Source organism: Coturnix japonica, chromosome 3 (assembly GCF_001577835.2).
Source record: "Coturnix japonica isolate 7356 chromosome 3, Coturnix japonica 2.1, whole genome shotgun sequence".
NCBI classification, from domain to species: Eukaryota; Metazoa; Chordata; class Aves; order Galliformes; family Phasianidae; genus Coturnix; species Coturnix japonica.
In genome coordinates, this window is record NC_029518.1 from 27,633,781 (window position 1) to 27,654,206 (window position 20,426).

A 20,426-nucleotide genomic window follows, 5' to 3' on the forward strand; every position below is an offset into this window, starting at 1 on the left:
CCTTGCACAGCCTGTTGCACAGATGGGGTCTCAGAGAATGGTGGAGTTGAAATTGCACTTTTCCCCCAAGCAAAACTTTTTCCTAAACGTTTCAGTTCTGATATTGTTCCAATAGACTTTCACCTCAAAGGGGTGACTGCCCCCCAAAGGGGGAACAATAAACCTTTTCTTTCAGGCTGTGTGTTATTGCAACTCCCCATTTTCTGGAGTAGCTGTATCCTTTGACACAGCACTTCCTAAAGCACGTTTTAAGGGTAAATCAGCCTCAGCTAATAACCGTTTTTTGATTGCTTCATTTTGCATACCACACAGTAACCGCTCCCTTGACACAGCATTTAAATGCTCTCCAAACTGGCAATGTACTCGTAATTTCCTTTCACCTTCTAAACAAAGATTTAGAAATTGTTTCGCTTACATCTTTTTTTCTTTTTTTTTTTAAATTGCATTTTTTTGGGAGCTCAAATGCATCGCTGTCACCAGCGCCGTTACGGAAAGAGGGACTGGGAACACTTCCACCAGCTCGGCAAGTGTTCCACCAGCTGGTAGAGCAGCAGCCATTAGCCTGTGGTTTCCTCTTCAGCTTTTCAGCATTCACAGTATTCCTAGATTATAATGGTCACCATTTCTTGTTTTTCTTTCCATCTTAGACATAACACGAAGAGCCACAATGTCACGGATGAGCGCGTGCTGTGTACACACAGCAGCTTCTCCCACTACAGCTTGGCCATGACTGCGGAGCAAGCCTTGCTTTCTCCTTTGGCACTTCAGCCTGCATCTTTAACCATTTATTTGCTTCCTGGAGGCTGTTCAACTCAGGGATGTAAAGAGCTGGTTTGATTTAGATTCTTCCAAGGTATCTGTGACTTGACAGCAGCAGCGGGTGGCCTCTGCATCAGCTGATGCTTGTCAGAGGATCATAGAATCATTAAGGCTGGAAAAGATCTCAAAGATCATCTCATCCAACCACCAGCCCACCCCTACCATGCCCACTGACGATGTCCCTCAGTGCCACATCCACACGGCTCTGTAAGACTTGTGCTCCAGACCCCTCACAGCTTTGTTGCCCTTCTCTGGAGATACTCCAGGGACTCAGTGTCTTTCTTGTAATGCAGGGCCCAAAACACAGCACTCAAGGTGTGGCTTCACCAGAGCTGAGTACAGAGAGACCATCACCTCCCTGCTCCTGCTGCATACTCTTTCCAATGCAAGCCAGGATGCCACTGGCATTCTTTGCCACCTGAATATGCTCCTGGCTCACATTCAGGCAGCCACTCTGCCCCAGGTCTGTAGTGATGTGTGGGGTTGTTGTGACCAAAGTGCAGGACCCATCGAAAGTGCAGGACCTGGCACTTCTGGAAGAGCAGTATAGGAAGCAGAGAAAGAAGTACCCTGGGGAAGGGAGACGGAGGGACGATCCAGGCACCCAGAGGTGAGATCTGGGCACCAGGTTGGTGAAAGGTGCATTTCTCATTTCCTGGCCCCATCATGTGTTCTGGCAGAGCTGTGGAAATTCACCTGCAGTATTACATCATGAGGGCCTGGCTCAGAAAGCTGAAAAGGAAGAGGTTTTGCCTTGCCAGAGTCAGGCACCCAAGCGACAGCTGTGGGCACACAGTGTGGCTGGAAAGGTACTGAGGCTGCTGTGACTCACAGGTAGGAGTCACGTCAGGAGGGGGATACCGGCTTGTATCACCGTCTCCTCCCAGTTCTGTTTCAGCAGCTGCTGCTTGGCTCCTGCTGGTGGCATTTTCCATGCAAACTTGGCAGCATCAGCAATGCCCAGATTAGCTTCCCCTGAAGGGGAAGGGAAAGCCAGGTGATACCTGAGGTCATGCCAGGCTAAACCTTGCACAAAAAGACAAGTTAGCTCCCTCTGGGCTCCACTGCTTTCTCTTGCCTACATGGGATTTATGTCCCAGGCCAGGGATGCTTCCCAAAACTTATGCATGCTGCTCTGGACTGGCATGGTGCTATGGCAGTAGCAGGCATGGCAAGACCCCCTGACGCAGCTGCGGTGACCAGCTGGTTTCCAGGACTCATCTTCCCCCCTCAGCATGCCCCCACTGTCCCTGCCTTGCTTGGGCACCACACACATGCCAGACCTCTCGACAGCTGCAAACTCTCACCGCTTGGACAGAATGCAGCAGGCCAGCAACTAGCCTGTTCTCTTTTAGCTTAAATATGATAAGTGCCAGAGAAAAGATGAAGAATTACTTTGGCCTGAAGTCCAGTATGAGCAACAGCAGATGTCAGACTAAGGGCAGATTTACTGTGATGTCTTGCATTATATTGTATTAAAGAGCATTGGTGTCCTGTCCCATGAGAGGGGTACTGCACCCATATAAGTATCGACTCTGCGGAGCTGGAAGGCAGCTAGACACAGCACTGTGCTAAAAATCAATATTTAGCCTGGTGGAGGAAGACATGCAGGAGTATTGGAGGGTGAGGGGCTGCAAATGGAAACTGAGGCACCCCAACTCCAGCAGGTTTCAAGGACAGGAGTGAAGAAAGAGGGTTTGGACAGGATTAACTGTAGGTGGGAGCAAAGAAACTGAGTTGCAGGGAGGGTATTTCCACAGCTACCCTTTGCAATGTGCCTGGCTCCTATACCCGGTAATGGGCTACCTATACTCCTTACAGGCTGCATTTGCTTGTTTTCTTGCTTACTTGTTTGTTTGTAGTGATTTCAAACCCAAGAGCAAAGATGGAGCTGGCTGGAGCAGTGTTGCTGTCCACTCCCACCAGCTGAGCTTACATATGTGTGCAAGGGGAGGTCTGTTCACCATACAGCAATCATCCAGGGCCTGCTGCTTTAAACTCCAGCCATAGGTGTTGCATCAGGTTATGTAAAGTTCAGTTGCATCATGCAAGATTGCACAACACAGCCTGCGTGCCAAAGCCAGGTTTCATTCATTGATCAGGTCTTGTTGGCCACAGGAAGCTACTTAGGTACCCTGGAGTGGAAGCCACCTCTCCCAGCCCACAACATCCTCCCAATATTTCCAAGGGGAGATGCCGCCAGGGTGGCCAACGGCCATCACTGTGACACAACAGAGAGCAAGGCATGAGCCACTCACTTGACCACCCAGAGCAGAGACCACATCTTCTCAAAGAGGTCCCTGCCACACATCCCTTGGGGTGGTGAGATGTCCCCTCATGCTAGCACCATTCTGACATATCAGCCTTTAAAACTGTGTCATTTCAGATCCTAGTGCCATTGTTGGTGCCCCCACAAGGCATCTCTTGGTCCTGGCCAGTGCAGCAAAGCACCAAGCTCAGCTGAAGCAGCCCCTCCTCCCCTCTCTCCCCATATCCCCTCACCACACCTATGCCCCCCTACAGAAAGCATCCACAGACAGGCATGGGTCAGAACACTGCACCACCATCATCTTCCTTGAGTAGTTCAAGCCCTAGGCTTGTGGAAAAGACAGAGATGGGAACAGCTTGTCCAAAGCAGATGGAGAACACCAGGAGCACATCTGAAACACAAAGGGCTTTGCAGGCAGTGCCTGAATGCATGGACCCATCTCCAGAGATCCCTCAGCCCCCACCAGACTCCTGTGTGCTCCTCCCCTCAGATGTGCCAAGGACACCTATGGTGTCACGTTCAGTGGTGTTGAGCTGCCAGTGGACTCATTGCTAATGTGTGAAATGCTCCCTTCTTGCCAAATGGCTCCCCTCCTCTGCTGGCAGTGCAATCCTGCGATGACCCACTGCAGGGTGCGGCAGTGCAAGCAGTGGCCCATCCACCAGGCTGAACTGGGTGGAAGCCCTGCGGCATGGGAGGGTCTCTTCTGGGAGGGGTGGGGGGAACCTACCTGTGCAGCAAGGTGCTCTGTCCCCCTCCAGTGGCTGAGATCTTCAGGAAGCAGCAAATAGGCTTCATACTCGCAGCTCACCAAACCACAGTCATCTCAAGCTTTTGACAGCAGAGAGTAGACGTGTAGGTCCTACTGGTTGTGATGTCATAGTCATGGTGGATTCCAAAGCCACCAAGGTGTGGCTTCCTTGTGCCAAGGAAGTTCCATCAAGGAAGGCACCCTGTCAGGACATCCTGACATTCAAGCCACTGCTTGAATGTGTGCAAGCTCTGATCTCCATGCAGAGCCTTGTGTCTGCTGTATTTACTTCAGGAAGGCAGTTTTCTAGGTTTCTTTCCTGCCCCAAGTACCATTCTTAGAAATGGAGGAAGGTAATTCCCAGAATCTCCAAAGAGCTTCAGATTTGGTCTTGTATTTGTGGCACCTGAAGTAGCTGTAGCTGTGCAGGGAGATAGACTGGCTGACTGTAAGCCAGCTTCCCTCTGCAGCGCCTGTCCCTCCTTGAGCACATCCCAACTCTTGCGGAAGACCCCAAGAGAGCCTAGGACATCGAGGATCCATGTCAGTTACAGCACGGAGATGTTTGAGTGATTGTCCTAGAGCATTTGCTGTCCTGCAGACAATGCAGCCCAGGCAGGCATGATCTCTTGTCCTATGCAGGCTGGCATGAACTTGGCACAGGTTGGATGAAGGTGAGAGGTTTGGGAAGATAAGGGATCCTGACAATCTGATGTTTTCCCTCTGTGGAATGATATGAAGAAAAAACGTCCACACCCACATGACGGATCTCACCTCCAAGGTACCACACTCTAGTTGTAGTGGGGGAACACAGTGGGGAAGGCAGGCACAAACAGCCCACTGCTCAACTCACCAGCACCTGATTTTTCCCTCCAGAAAAGCACCCACAGACTGGCTGCATCGGACTGCTTAAGCAGTTGAGTTGGAAGAGGGCTTAATAACAGTCAGTCAGAGCTGAATTGTTTGAGATGTGAGGGTAGGCTGGGCTGGGAAGAGGGCATGGGGAATTCGTTGGACCTACTGTGACCTCTACTGGCTTGGTCTGAAATCGGTGTGCTGGTTGGCCTGGTCTTGCCAGAGCATAGTGGGAGCTGGTTCCCTTGCTGCAGAGCTTCCATACTGCAGACCCTGGGGTTCTCTGTCCCTGGTACAGGCTTTAGTCTCATTCTTGATTTAAATGCAAGGCAGCTCTTGTTCCACTTACTCATCTCCAGTAGTTCTTAGAGGGAAAAGTTAGGGCACCCAAGGCTTTCAGCACCACTATGCTCCAAGTACCAAATTATCTGCTATCATCTCTATGCATGACCACAGAAAGACCTCATTCACAGAAATGGATTGGGTTTTAAAAAGAACATCCTTTGAGTTTAGAAAAAAAATTCTTCTGAAACAAAAATCTCTGTGTCTTTGTAACACATCAGCTCACATACAACAGAAGTAGCAAAATCAGAGGCATGGAAAACCTCAGTGCAGGAGACAGAGCAAATAGGCATCACAGCTGCCAAGCAAAGCACCGCGCTGCACCCTCCAATTCTGGGGCCTCCAGAAGAAGCTGCTGCATCACTTCTGTTTAGCTCTGGCATTTGATCTTTTTTGTGCAGAGAGCAGGAAGGTTTCCTTTTCAAAGGAAATCGGAGCTTTCAGTTTAATCCTGTGTTTTTATGAATGCCTGGGTCTTAATCCAAGCCTGGAGATTGGACTGTTTTAAATAGATGTTGTGTGACATTTTGAAGTTGGTTGCATTTAATTGGTGGCCCAGAGTCTGTTAACACAGCTCATATGAAATGTTAAAGTTTGTCGAAAAGCACCAGCACACTCTCACCCACATATTGCTCTTCATCCATAAAGAAATACAGGGATAGAGAGAGAGGCAAAATCATTAGCAAGCCAGTTGGGTTCTGAACCTTACTTGGAAAATCAAAACCAGACTCATTGGTGGTGACATATTAAAGTGTCACAAATTGCTCCCATAAAAGGCATCACAGAACTAGTTTTGATGGAGTGTTTGTGTCTTTCCAATGCAAGCTACTGCCTCTCCAGCAGCACAAATGCTTCTTGCAGCAGTTTCTCCAGCAGTTTCATGTCTCCAGCACAGTCCCTTCTGCAGCACGGAGCCAGACAGAGTGGCTTATACAGCTTCAATGGGGCTTGCACTCATTTGACCTTTTTTGTAATCCAAATACCCTTCATCCCACTGAGCACACCTTCTTCAGGGCTGTTTGTTCCTGCTAAACAAGGGAAAGATTCTCACCAGTGCTGCAATATGTACTGAACAAACACTGTGTCATGATTTAAGAATAAAATCTGGTGACATGAAATACAGACATTTCCAGCCTCCTGGAAGGCATTCCTGGGTTACGGAGATGTCTTTGGAAAAGCTGAGGCACACGGGCACATGACACAATGCATCCTTATCAACCAACCTTTGTCTTGACCTGTCAAACTGCTTCTCTCCCATGTGACATAGTGTATTAGCTGGTGAACTCGATCGTACTGTGATGCTTTGGTGAGAGCCCAGCCTTTCTTTATCAAAGGGGACTGCCTGTGTAGAAGCGAGGAAGTGACTGGTACACCTCCTGACCTTCTGATAGCTGGCATTGCCCCAGCAAAAAAACTGTGATAACAAGGAACAAATGGTGCTGAAAATCACAAGGCAGAAAGCTATACATTTACCTTCACCATCGCATTTTTATTGCCACACCACCCAGAAGATTAAAGTTCTGATCTTTTGCCCCCCAGTACAATGCTGGCATACATTTGCCAAGGGCCGAGATCTGTCCCAGGCCCCACAGGAGCTGAGACAGTCAGATGAATGAAATGGCACGGGGTGAAGAAATGAGAAAGGGAGCTCCTAAAGATATGCGATGCCCCATCCCTTGGACTGAATTTTCCTATGGAAGCCAAGGTTTTCTCTTTTAGCCTGCAAGAAAAATTGTGCCGTTGAAGGAGTTATGATTGCAGCTGTGGGAAAAGCTGCCATGCGATATCAGTCCTGACGTTGCTGAAGCAAAGCCTTCTGAGTTCATGTGGCAGGGTGGAGTGAGGCAAGATAACTGGAGGAGAAAAAGACTCCAACGCTTTCAAAACAAGAGGCTCAACAACAGGCTAGGAGTGACTGCACAGGAAGGCAGTTGTGGGCTTTGCTGATTCCCTAAAGCTGAAAAGTTCCTTTCAGCGTCCGTATAAATATTTCTGTAAGTTATTTTTAAGTGTGTGTTTTGAAACTGAAATATATTTAGACCAGTTACATGAAAATGTGGTTTACAGACTGCTTCTTTAGAAATTTCCCACGCTGCTCATCCCATGCCCAGGCTGCCCGGTCCTACGGGCACCTTTGGGTCAGAAGTAGGGGCTCCCCTCCAGACCAGGTAGCCAGGGTGCAGCCCCAGGGCCAGCACAGAAGGGCTAATAGCCTGGGTGATTGCTGGCCCCAGCATGTGAGAGCAGGGTAAGATGCAATGCAGCACATGAGGAAGGCCTAAGAGGAAATCCTGGATCTGGAGAAAGCAAACCTTCTCCTTCCTGTGAGCCACAGCCAAACGACTTTCCCAGGGCGCAGCAGGGGTCACGACAGCCATCTCTTCCCAATGCAACACGGAGCTGGGGTCCTCGTCACGTGTGGTCTGATCCCACAGCACTTGCTACAGAACCAGGATGTTGTTTTGGCTAGTTTCCAGGCTGGCCAGCACTGTTTCATAGAAGCTACAGATGGAGAAAGTTCAATAGCACAGCCCCACTGCCCAGTGGGTGAAAATGGTACTCACATTTCCCACCAAGGATGGTAGCACACCGTGCTCTTCCTCTTTTTTCCCCTTAAGGAGCTTTGATGTGTGGGGAACTTCTCCTTGCTTACCCTAAGCCACTCTGCAGTGCTGCTGTATACATGGGAACAGTTTTCTGCCCCATGCCAGGGAGCACTGTTTTGCAGTGGATGGTGATGTCCTCCTACCTGCACTTAAGGCTGAAGGAGAAACACATTTATTTATACTTTGGTTTACATAAAATAATGCTGGGAGTGGCACCATGTAGAAAAATGCCTTTTCTTCCGTATTGTTTTCGTGCTTTTTGCATTATCCATCCATCTTGCAAGCAATATTCTCAAAAGTTTTCCCGGTGGATTTCAGCCGGCTGGGTTGATTTAGGAAAAACCTTTTGAAGATCCTCCGCTGCAGCCTGCACAGTTGGATTGCTTTTCGGGGGAGTTCTGGGAAGTGCACATCCAGCAAAACCTCTTTCCAGGACTCTGATTTTCTTTTCCAGCTTTTATAGATAGTCCAGCTGGAACAGAAGAAAGATGTATGCTATAGTTTAGAAATTTGACCTAGTTCCTTTAATCCGCGCTAGCCACAGGAGCTCTCAGAGGGCTCAGCATCAGTGCACAGCCTCACCAGATCTCTTGTAACACAGGCTTTAAAGAAACAGCTTCATGCAAGAGTAAAAACATCCTTTGATCCCTGTTAAAATGTTAGGAAAAAAAATGGGCAGGGGGAACTTTGAGCTTAAGAAGCAGCAAAATTCAAATGAGTTTGGTTTCTTCTGCACATAAATGAAAGCTAAATGTTCCCCGATGCAGCCATCAGAGCAGGGGAATTCCAGAAAATGGAGTGAGAGATGTATCGGGTAAATACAAATACAGGATTAACAGCAGCTGACCCAATGGCAGAACCCCAATCAATCAAACTGCTGAAATAAAAGACAGAGCTTACAGTAAGGCCCAATTCCCTCCTTGCTCCCCTGCACATCCCCAGTGCATCGTTCCCCAGTGGGCAGGCTGCCATCTGTGGAAAGGCTGCTGCAGGGGGTGACGAAACTGCAAAACTGTTATTAAACCCCAAAGCAAAGCAAAAAAAGAAAAGCATTCCCCACCCCTGTTGCTATCCTTCAAAGTCCAAAGCCACTTCTCTGAACACCACTTCTCCCAAAGTCATCAGACAAGCAGTTTCTTTTTCCCTTCCCTTTCCTCCCCTCCCTCAATCCCTTCCCTTCCCCTTCTTTCTCTTCTTTTCTTTCTCTTTTCTTTTTTCTTTCTCTTTTTTCTTTTCTTTTCTTTTCTTTTCTTTTCTTTTCTTTTTCTTTTCTTTTCCTTTTCTTTTTCTTTCTTTTGTTTTTCTTTTCCTTCCATCTTTTCTGTTCTCCTTTCTCTTTTTCTCTTTCTTTCTTTTCTTTTCTTTTTCTTTTCTTTCTTTTCTTTTCTTTCTTTTCTTTTTTCCTTTTCGTTCTTTTTCTTTTCTTTTTCTTTTTCTTTCCCTTCCCTTCCCTTCCCTTCCCTTCCCTTCCCTTCCCTTCCCTTCCCTTTCCCTTAACATACAAAAAGGGCTTCATTTCTATGCTTTCCTTATTTTTTTTTCCTGAGTGAGAGATTATTGGCTAGAGGAAGGGTAAGAAACCCACTTCTGGGGTTTCCTATTCTCCGTGTAAGCAGAGGTGTTTATAAACCGTGTTCCCAGCTCCCTTGGAGCCTGGTCTCTTTGCAAGCTGCTCGTGTCCCAGGATGATAGGTGCCACACAAAAAGTAGGAGGAGGAGCAGACCTGCGCTCCTTCTAGTTGAAGCCAACGACAACATTTCTTATCCTAAATCACCCTCATCTTTTTCCTTTCTCATTATAGAAGCGCTTTCCCAGGCTCCCAGCCATTCTCAATAGCAGTGCCCCAGCCCCCTCTGTTTCTTTTTTACCAGGGCTGTGGACTATATTCCCTTCCCACGAGAAAATGCCATTATAACATTAGCTACTTTTTTTTTTCCTCCTCCCATCCTGCTCCCATTTCTGTTTTCTTTTGACCCACACTGGGAAGAGCTATCCACCCAGCCTTGCCCACTGACACTGTGCCTCCTGGCCAAACAGCTGCAGCTCGTCCAAAATGCGGTCCTGCAGAGGAACAGCTGGACCGGTTCCTTGCTATGCACGTTACTCCAGCTCCGGTAACACTGAGCTTTGGCCACCATTGACCAAATGGGGCCCATCTGCACTGGCCCTTCCCTCAAATTCCCCACATCTCCTCCCAGGGCTTGGTTTTATTTCTCTGAAACTCGGAAGCCAGATGTTCCCACCACCCTTCTCACTCTTCCACCATGGCAGGGAGAACAGCTCAGGGCCTAGTTGCTGCTGCTGGAAATGGCCTCTTGCTTTGTGAGCTGGATGCATCTTGCAAAGCATCCCAGCAGCAGCAGTGTGCTTGCCTCTTTGCTTTGATCAGCGCTGTCATGGAGAACAGGGTACAAAAAGGATATTTGTTAAGATCAGCTATAAAAATTTAAGAAGTTGCCAGTGCGTGCCCTGTGCCAAATTTTCTCTTCACCCAGTGCTGTTCTGTGTGAGGATATTTTGGCAAGGGAGTTTTGTTTTGCTGGCTTTTAGGCAATGGGAATTTTGCTTTTGTTTCCTAGAATTCACATGCAGCTGGAAGGGTTTTTCCAGAACAAAATCCATCCTGCATTCTATCAGGCCAAGTGGCATTCTGGCTGTACAAAAGCAGAAATACAACTATAATAACAATAGTCTGAATGATGAACTCATTCAGGACAGGACAGGTAGGCAGAAAGACAGACAGACAAGCATCAGTCAGGCATACAAACCTTCCTTTTGGCACTCAAAATGGAGCTGCATTTGGTTACAGGCCTCTGGCAGCCTGATGCCCACGCCTGTTGCACACCACTGCCCAGCTGCTATATTTGCCCTGACACCCCCTGTGCACAGCCGGACCCCCACCTCACCCTTAGTCAAAGGGTCCTTTCTTATTCCCCCATTACCTCCCCATTTCCACGCGTTGCTGGCATTCAAGGCAAATATTTCTCCCACCCTCGGGCAGCTCTTCCCCCCTCCTTGCTTTATGGAGGCCCCTTTATCAGGCAAGGCCACAGCAAGCCAGGCAAACATTACCTCAGGGGCACTGTGAATTGGGGCTAGGGGTGTGAATAGGTCCCACACATTCCCTCCAGCCTCTTCCCTTTCCTATAGCAACCACGTCGGGAGCCAGCAGGTCACACAGCCCATCCGTTGTGCAGCTGGGGGCCAGGGGGGCTGAGGTTTTGCCGCCCCGTCTGGGAGCAGGCTGTGGGATGGAGGTGGCTTCCCAAATTGCATGGGGCAGCACAGTGGCACTGTGCAATGGGTAGCAGTGGGGTGCCAGGAAGAGAAGGAGTGTGGCAGATGTTTCCATCACCTCCTGGTATCACTGCAGGAGTCTTGGGGAGAAACTCTAGGAGCAGTGCTGTCTTAAATAAACCAAAATAACATTAACAGAGTAATCTTTCTTCTTGGGAGCAAGATGAGATCCTGTCTATCCAGTGTACCAGAACAGGTCTTCTGACTGAAGGCCTCCAGAAGGAGGAGAAGAACCTCAGGGTGTTGGTCAGTGCTCAGCAGAACATGAGCCAGCAGTGTGCCCCGGCGGCCAAGAAGGTCAAAGGCACCTTGCCTTTTATCAAAAATAATGCTAGAGCAGGAGCAGGAGGTGTATCTCTCTGTACTCAGCACTGGTAAGGTGTACATCAAGTACTGAGTTCAATTCTGGGTCCCTCACTATAACACCCTGGAGAGTGTCCAGAGAAGGGCAACAAAGCCATGAAGGGTCTGGATCACAAGTCCTATGGGGATTAAGGGAGATGCGATTGTTCAGTCTGGAGAAAAGGAGGCTCAGGGGAGACCTAATCTCTTTCTACATCTCCATGAAGAGGTTGTGGTAAGGTGAAGGTTGGCCTCTTGTGATCTCAAGCGATGTGGGCCTGGCAAAGAGCGAGAGCGAGGAGGCTCACTTAGAAGAGCAGCTTCAAGCTACTCAATGGAATGCTGGCCAAGATCCTGCGCGCTGCCTCAAAAGATAAGGACGTTGAGGGAGCTGCGCTACTGTTCAAGGATGCCCTCCTGGCAGCAACAAGAGGTCTCCATTCCCCTGATTAAGAAAAGTGGGCAGGAGAGGTAGAAAACCGGCAGGCTCAGCAAGGACTGCTAGAGAACTGAGGGTGAAGAAAGGGGTGTACAAGCTCTGGAAACAAGGCTGTGTCACCCGGGAAGAATACAGGGATCCGTCCGAACTTGCAGATGTGGGATCAGAAAGCCAAGGCAGCAGAACTGAACTTGGCGAGGGATGTGAAAAACACAACAGAAATACCTTCTACAGGTACATTGGCAGAAGAGACAGAGCAAAATGGGCGTGCCTACTCTGGTAAATTTAAAAGGAGAACTGCTTCAACAGGATGAAGAGAAAGCTGAGGTGCTGAATGAGTTCTTCCACCTCGTGTCTTCACTGGTGGCCAGGATTCTGTCTTTTTTCACGTCCTTAATCTTGCACCCCAAATCCTCCATGTGGGGACCAAAGGAGGTAAATCCTCCCCCACCTGTAAGAGGTAGAGCAAGTCCGAGAGTGCCTCCTTAGACTGAATGAGTATAAGTCTATGGGCCAGAATGGCGTGCATCCCAGGTTCCTGAAGGAGCTGGCTGAGGTGTTGCTGAGCGCTCTCCATCATATTTGAGAAGTCTGTGGCTTCAGGTGAGGTCCGGATGATTGGAGGAAGGTCACGTCACTCCATTTACAAGAAGGAGCAGGGATGACCCGGGTAACTACAGGCGGGAGTCTCACCTCTGTGCCTGGGAAGATTATGGGAACAGATCCTTCCTGGACAACATGCTTTGATCACTAAAGAACAAGCATGTGATCCGAGACAGCCAGCATTGGTTCACCAGGGGAAGGTCATGCTTAACTAAATCTTGTGGCCTTCTATGATGGAGTGACGGCGTTGGTGGATGAAGGGAAGGCGACCGATGTCATTTTACTGGACCTGAGCAAGGCCTTTGACATGGTCCCCCATCACATCCTCATCTCCAAATTGGAGGGAGGTGGTTTGATGGGTGACAACTAGATGGATAAGCAATTGGTTGAAAGGCCGCAAGACAGAGGGTGGTGGTCAATGGCTCTATGTCCAGGTGGAGGCCGGTAACGAGCGGCGTCCCTCAAGGGTTCTGTCTTGGGACCGGTGCTCTTTAACATCTTTATTAATGACATCGATGAGGGAATGGAGTGCACCCTCAGCAAGTTTGCTGATGACAACCAAGCTGAGTGAGGCAGTCGATACGGTGAGGAAACAGATGCCATTCAAGAGGGACCCTTGACAGGCTGGAAAGCTGGGCTCGGGTGAACCTAATGAGGTCTAACACGGCAAAGTGCAAGGTTTGCACTGTGGCCGGAAGAACCCCAGGCACCTGTACAGCTGGAGGAGTTGTTCCTTGAGAGCAGCTCGGCTGAAAAAGACTAGGGGCCTGATAGATGAGAAAACTTAACATGAGCCAGCAGTGCGCTCTGGCAGCCCGGAAAGCAAACGGGATCCTGGGCTCCATCAGGAGAGGGGTGGTCAGCAGGAATAGGGAGGTGATCGTCCCTCTCTACTCTGCTCTTGTGAGGCCCCATCTGGAGTACTGTGTCCAGGTGTTGAGTCCTCAGTACAAAAAAAGATATGGAGATTTTGGAAAGGGTCCAGAGGAGGCCACAAAGATGATCAGGGGGCTGGACACCTCCCTATGAGGACAGGGTGAGGGAGTTGGGTTTGTTCAGCCTGGAGAAGAGAAGGTTGCGAGGTGACCCATTGCAGCCTCCAATACCTGAAGGGAAACTTACTCCCAGAGGATAAACTCTTCGAAAGGCTGATAATAGCAGGACTAGGGGAATGGTTTTAAGTTGAAGGAGGGAAGATTTAGGTTGGATGTTAGGAAAAGTTCTTTACTAGAGGTGGTTAGGTCCTGAGAACAGGCTGCCCAGTGAGGTTGTGGATGCCCGTCCTTGATGTTTTCAAGACCAGGTTGGACAGGGCCCTGGGCAACCTGATCTAGTAAATTTGGTATGTTGGTGGCCCTGCTAGGCAGGGGGGTTGGAACTACATGATCCTTGAGGTCCCTTCCAACCCGGGTAATTCTGTGATTCTGTGATTCTGTGTGATTCTCTTCTCCCAAGTAACTGTGATAGAATGAGAGATAACAGCCTCAAGTTGTGCCAGAGGAGGTTCAGTTTGGATATTAGGAAGAATTTATTCTTAGAAAGAGAGGTGAGTCAGCAGCATAGCTGCACAGGGTGGTGGTGCAGTCACCATTCCTGGAGGTGTTCAAGAGCTGTGTGGATGTGGCACTGAGGGACATGGTCAGTGGACATGGTGAAGATGAGTTGGTAGTTGGATGAGATGATCCTAGAGATCTTTTCCAAACTTAATGGTTCTGTAACACTGAATAAACTCCCCACGATTGGTAGCACATACAGGTGAGATCAGTGCAGTCTCCTCTTATGTCACACCCAGGTGTGGCAGGGTTTGCTGCTTTGCCACTGCCAGAGCAGCCACTCCTGGAGCTGATAAGGCACCAAGCTGCCCTTGCAGGTATTCCTGCAGGGTCTCACCAGTACCATGGCAGCAGTGCTTGCTCTTACATTACAGTTTGGGCCATGTTTACTGTACTCCTCTACTCCATCCTCTGCTCTAAGACACTTCTCCAGGAGCCATCTCAATCATGAGGACAGCAGACCCCTGGCAGAGAATGGCAATGGAGGGGTGCAGTGCTCACAGTGGGATCAGCGGAGCCCATCAGAGAGCTCTCAATCTAAAAACAGAAACGTTAAACATTGATTTGTATTCCAGGATGGGAAGTAGGATAAGTCATAGACATATAAACACGAAAGGCGATGATGCCGAGTGGGCATCATCAGCTCTATCTGGGAGATGCAAGTCTAAGCCTCTCCAAAAACACCACAGGAAGGAACTCCATTCTTAGGTTGCTTGCTCCAGCATTAGTTGGATAGTTTTTCCTAATATCATATCTCAGATATTCTCAGATTCTTACACGTGCTCAGCCTCGTACCAGCTGGAGCTTTTTCAGGACCTGTGGCTTTACTCGTAAGTATAAAGGGAAACTGTCCATTTGAATTCTTCTGTTTCCAAAATGAGTGTGTTGTGGTTACTTTACCAACATTTTTTTATGTCATGGTCGTAGTCATCAGGCCCTTGGAACTGTTCAGATAGAGAGGAAAGCGTGGTCTTCCCAAAACCCCACCACATGATTCATGGAGCATTAGGCTGCTGACAAAAGGTGGGTAGCAGGGAGCTGATCACCAGGAAAGTGATAGTGATAGTGACTAATATCCTGACAGCCAGGAGCTGTTTTGGCTCCTCTACCCACGGCTGAGACCCTCCATCATTCTTGTGGTTTCACAGTCATATATTCCACTTTCTAAAAAAGCCTTTGCTCTCCCTCAAAGGCTTGTGCAAGGCCCACCCAAACAACGGAAGAAACTCATTGACCAAAGGGAAACTGATTGCACCCGAAGCGCTGACACACGCACCGCACAACCCAGCCAGAAGCTGAGCCTGAGTGTTTTTCTCCACTCTTGGACTCTTGGGAACTTCACAGCTCAGCAACAGGATGGAAATAACAGAGAAAAGCACGTTTTTGTGTGGATGAGTGGATAGAAACCTTTGAACGAGTTCCACCATCCTCTATCAGTTGATTTAGAAAATGGGGTTTGTCCTGAGATCTTCTGGGATGAAGACAAAATATCTGCCACCTTCTGCTGGTGCAAGGATGGGCAATTCTATCCTTGTTGTACATAGCCCCCTGCGTCTACACCCTGTCCACTTTTCTGCTCTGTGATAAGGAATCAGCCTCTGTCCCACAGCCCAGTGTGTACAGTCATGACTACCACACAGCAAGGCCTGTACCTGCCAAGTGATGCAGAAAACTAGCCCTCCAGCCATGCAGCACAGGCACTGCTGGCCATGGTGCAGCAGGAAAGGGATCATGAGAAGGAATGGGCCCTGTGCCAGTAATGTGGCCTGGCAGACCCCTGTCTGAGGACTGTCGTTCCAGCTCCATAGGAATATGTGATAGGTATGGCACAGGCATGCTGAGTTATCAGGTATTATTTCAGGTGTAAGACAGAATTTTGACACAGAAATACCCTTTGGCCTCACTTGAACTCACTCCAGAGCCAGGTAATGCCCCAACCCGGGGTCATCACATGGGACATCTGAACCAAGACAACCTGCATCCCTGTGGAAGGGTCTTTGCTGGTTCCCAACTTCTGACAAGCCACCAGCATCAAGAGAAGTTGAATATCACCACACTGACAGTTTCAGTGTGCAGAGCCATACACATTCCTTCCTCCTATCTCTGGGGAAGAAAACCATGTGCTGTTTGGCAGCAAAATGTGCTTTCTGGAGTTGGGATCTTCACCAAGCCATCCAGTTTGCTACACAGGCCCTACTGCATTCACAAGTCCCTAGACTCAGCCTCAGAGGCTGCTCACTGTTCTTCCTTCCCTCCTCTGCAGAAAGCAAATCCCTCCTCATCAGTTTCCCCCCAGGGAGACAGGGCTACCTACTCATGTCCCCATTCACCTGGGGTGGTAGGAAAAGAAAGTTGTTGATGTCTGTGTAGGCATCAGCCTCATACTTCCTTGTGGGAAGAAGGTTAACACAGCTCGTAAGTCAAATGTGCAGTTTAATTAAAGACAATCAGGAGAATGGCACGGAAGCATTTGCCCAAAGGCCACTTATCCGGCCACCCCCATGCATGCAAAACCTCAGATTGAGACATCTGTACCTCTGCAGGGACACATCCTCTGCTCTCGGGCTGTGGGCAGAGCCCTCTCATTTCAGCTACCTCCTGCCCCCAGCCCTGCAATTGCCTGTGAATTAGGAGATATTCTTGCTAGTTCTTTGGAAACACAGAAGTTCCCAGAAAAGGCGCTTCCCCCCCACAAAAAAGAGAAAAAAAATAGGCCCTTCCTCCTAACAGGAACCTTCAGCAAGGCACCCAGCTTTGTCTTCCTGCCCCATTGCCACATACCCTAAGCACCAAGAGTAGTGGGTGATGTTTACAGAACATCTCTTCAAGAAGCAACGGTGATAGGAAGGTGGCCCAGCCACCAGAGTGGGAAACGCAGTGGTCTGCGAGCAATTGGCCACAAATTGAAGTGGTTTATTTCTGGTAACTCAGCCACAGCAGCTTCCAGTAATGCTCATAAAGCTCCTTTCCGCTTGAGAGATGGTGGCTTCCAGGGGCCATCACAGCTAACTCTCCAGTCTAGCTTCCCTTAAAGCATGCCGGTGGATGCCTGAAGTCAATGAGGGAGCTGAGGCTGCCCAAGATCTTTCATGGGAGATACCAAAGATTTCCTAACAGAACCCAGGAGGCATCAAAGCCCAGTCTTGCCCAGAGCTGTGGTACAAACAAGATGCCATGGCTTCATGCTATAAAAATGCCACCAGAGCCACACCAAGGTGAAGCAATAGAAGCTGATTTCACGGTCCAGGCAGCTACCACAAACCATTCTCTTGTTGTGCCATAACTGATCACCAATGCATAAAAGACTGCACAGGGTTTCTCCTGACCACATGGGCCCAGCTCCTCACTGCTGTCTTTGGCCCCAACTAAAGGCACTTTGGATCTTGGCACCAAGTGGCTAAACAGCACCACCTGGGGCATTTGATGGAGCATCTGGCAAATATTGCTCGTTGGTTATTAAAGGTGTGACATACATCCTGCACTTTAGTGTTCGGCTGGGTTCCAGGGTTGCACAACAGTCCCTGTTATCTGCCTGGAGTTTGGCTCCTTGGCATTTCAGCCTGTGCCCCCTTCACCAAAACCTGAAAGATGTGACACAGTAAAGCTTCCCTGCGTTTCCCTACACCATTCATTCCAGGACCACACTGACCCTTTTTCCCCCACTTCAAGCTACTGGCAAGGCCACAGTACTCCCATGCTTGAGTTCACTTGCTTTTCAAGTGACTCCCTGTTTTACCTCCTTTCCTTTTCATTTTGAAGCTCAGAGGTGATCACAAGGCTCTGACGAGGAAGGTACCACCAGCACAGGGAAAGATGGAGCAGTGAGGAAAGTCAAAGCCCATGCTCATGCCAAGCACCCTCAATGGGCAGCTTCTAGCCCAGAGTACCCTGTGGCTGTAGCAAGGGGAGAAGGCAGCTTGTTCACAGCTGGCATGGAAATGATGGAAACCAGCAGATCCTTACCCCCTTCAATTCTGGGCTATCCTTGGGGCAGTCATTTTGAATACTAAGCTTGTCTCTGAATTCCCTGCCAAGTTTCAGTCATGGGGATGAATAGAGAGAGAAATACATAGAGTGAAAGGGGAGCAAGGCAAGGAGAGAGGAGATATGTTATCTTCAGCGTGTCAACTGGGGAGAGAAGTGCCCAAGCACAGGAAGGCAAAGCAAAGCAGTGTGTGCTAGCATGAGGCTTCTCCTCAAAGCCAGCCAGCAACAACACTGGACAAGAATCTGAGGTGCTGCAGCAAGGGCAAAGAGCCCCTGTGGGGAAGGCAGAGAAAGAAGGGAATAAAGTGCAAAGGAAGTTGTTAGCACCTTCCTCCGAAGACTGAGAGCCAGCAGAGATAGAACACATGCCATTTATATGTCTATTGCTTACCCTGGGCTGGAATCCCCTCTGCCTGCTGGGGCTGGTCCCTTGGTGGGACCCCATCACCTTTCCACTCATGCCCTCCACATCTGCCTTCCCTGGCACTGCTGCCTTCTCTCTGTATCAGTGTGGGCTTCCAATGAATGAACCTTGAATACACTGTGTCCTCTGGCAGTGACAGAATCGCTCTCAGCTGTGCTAGAGGTGGCATCCCCAAGCCAAGCATCTCTGTCACAGTGGCGTTTTGACAGTGTACAATTCAAGTGCAGCCCAGCCTGGGCTTCCCCAGACCTGCTCACCTCCCTGCAGCATCCACAGCACCACCCCCTGCAGCTTCAGTGCTACCAGCAGGGCAGGGAGAGCTTTCTGGGGAGAAAAGGGAGGAAAAAAAGTGCAGAAGCTGGCAGAAAGAGATGAGCTGGTGGCACCTGCCATGTCACCTCTTTGTGAAGGCTTGGGTTCCTTTATGTTCAGTTCCACAAACAGCAGCAAATAGTCAGCATTAATATTAATACCGGTGCTTTGATTATTGTTACTAACAACATAGTTGATCTAATTCAGGACTGGAGGAAAGCCTCTTAGCAGATCCAGAAGACAGTGCTGTCAAAAAGAGAATGAAATGCTCCCCCTGCACCACATAATGCACAAGGAGAGTTGTGCTCCTGCTGCTCCCCTGATTTTACTTAACCCATGATGCAAGGCTCTTCTCCATAACACGCCAAAGTGCCTCAGCCCCCGAGCACAGGGCCAAGCCCTTGCGGCAGCAGTGAGTTGGCCAGTGAGCTGAGCTAGCGGCCAGTGAGAGGAAATGAATCCCCAGGCCCCTCAGCCACAGTGCCGTTAGAAGCTAACGGGGGAAGTTTATTAAAAAATAATAGCGGCGATAAAAAGGAGGTAAGGAAGCCGCTTGGAAGCCGTTCAACCACGAGGCCCCTTCAAATGCAAACAACCACCGGCCTCCCCCGGCTGCACAGCACTACAGGCCGCAGCCATCGGCTCTGCTGAGGTCCTGCGCCAGATCACTTCTGATCAAAACCAGCCCCCACCAGCACTGCTGGGAATAAAACACATCCCCTCGCCGCCTGCTGCCAGCACTGGTTCCCGCCTGGCCAGCGATGAATGAAAGCATTTCACAGAAGCTGCCAGTGCCGCTTCCCAGCAGTTTTCCTCCCTACAGCTGGGGATTCCCCAGCGCCTGCCTGAGGCTTGCCCAGTGCCCGCTCCTTGCAAGGCAGCAGTGGGACCCTCCCAGCCTTCCACCCACGCTTTCTTTCACTTTGTTTACAAACAAAGCACATCCTGATGCTCATGGTGCAGCCTGGGCTCCTCCTGATAACACAGGAATCAGGTCTGACATCCCCTGAGGAACATGCACCTCCGTTTTCATTTACACTTACAGCACAACACCCCTATAGCATAACTCTCCATGTAGAAGAAGGTTGATCATGACCCAGCATAGGGGCAGTACATTTGGCTGTGGCCTCTGGGGCTCAGAATGTCTCAGGGCAGAGACATGGCTGCAGCTGGGCCACCATCAGTGTACTAGGTTTGGCTGGGAACTGCTTGACAAGATGACGCTGGAGACAGAAAGCACTGTCCTGCAGCTGGTTAATGCACAATGTCCCTCACACTGAGTCCAACATGCTCACCAATCACCTGTGCGAGTCAGAGGCAGGGCCAGATCAACTTTTGGGAGCCAAAGGCAACTTCCAGTGAGGTGCTCCAGGTGGACTTCTGGAGGGGCTCATGAACATGAATTGCTCCCAGGATGATCAGACCCCACACATCTCACTGTGAGCACAGCCAGTGCGAGGGGAGAGCACGCCAGTTCAGGTGCCCCATGCATGCAACCAGCTTCATCTTGCTGGTCCTGGAAGAGAGGCTACACCAAAAACTACCAGCTCACCCAGCAGATTTCCCCTTCCCCATGCAGTTCTCTCTGCCTTGAAGAAGGTGGGCCTGAAGCACACCCCTCACCTCTGAGTGCAAGATTCTTCCCTCAGGCAGGCACGGGCTCATTGAGAGATCGCCATCAGATGCAGGTGACACCGGATTAGCCTTCACCATCTGCAAGCTCTGGCCACCCGCATCCATTAGGAGCTTCCTCCTTCCCCAGAGGGCTTTCCAGACCCCCCTGAAAGTTTGCCAGGGATGCTGAGACTGCACCAGAGGTGGCAAGA

At 49.6% G+C, this 20,426-nt stretch overlaps 1 long non-coding RNA gene across 1 annotated transcript in view; it reads right to left on the minus strand.

Annotated features, from left to right (window-relative positions):
• The window catches only part of LOC116653220, a 37,795-nt gene extending 33,257 nt beyond the window's left edge, over positions 1-4,538 (minus strand). Inside the window, exon 1 of the long non-coding RNA XR_004306734.1 lies at positions 3,819-4,538. This is a non-coding gene — a long non-coding RNA (uncharacterized LOC116653220). The remainder of the gene's footprint in view (positions 1-3,818) is intronic.
• Between the last annotated feature and the right edge of the window lie 15,888 nt (positions 4,539-20,426).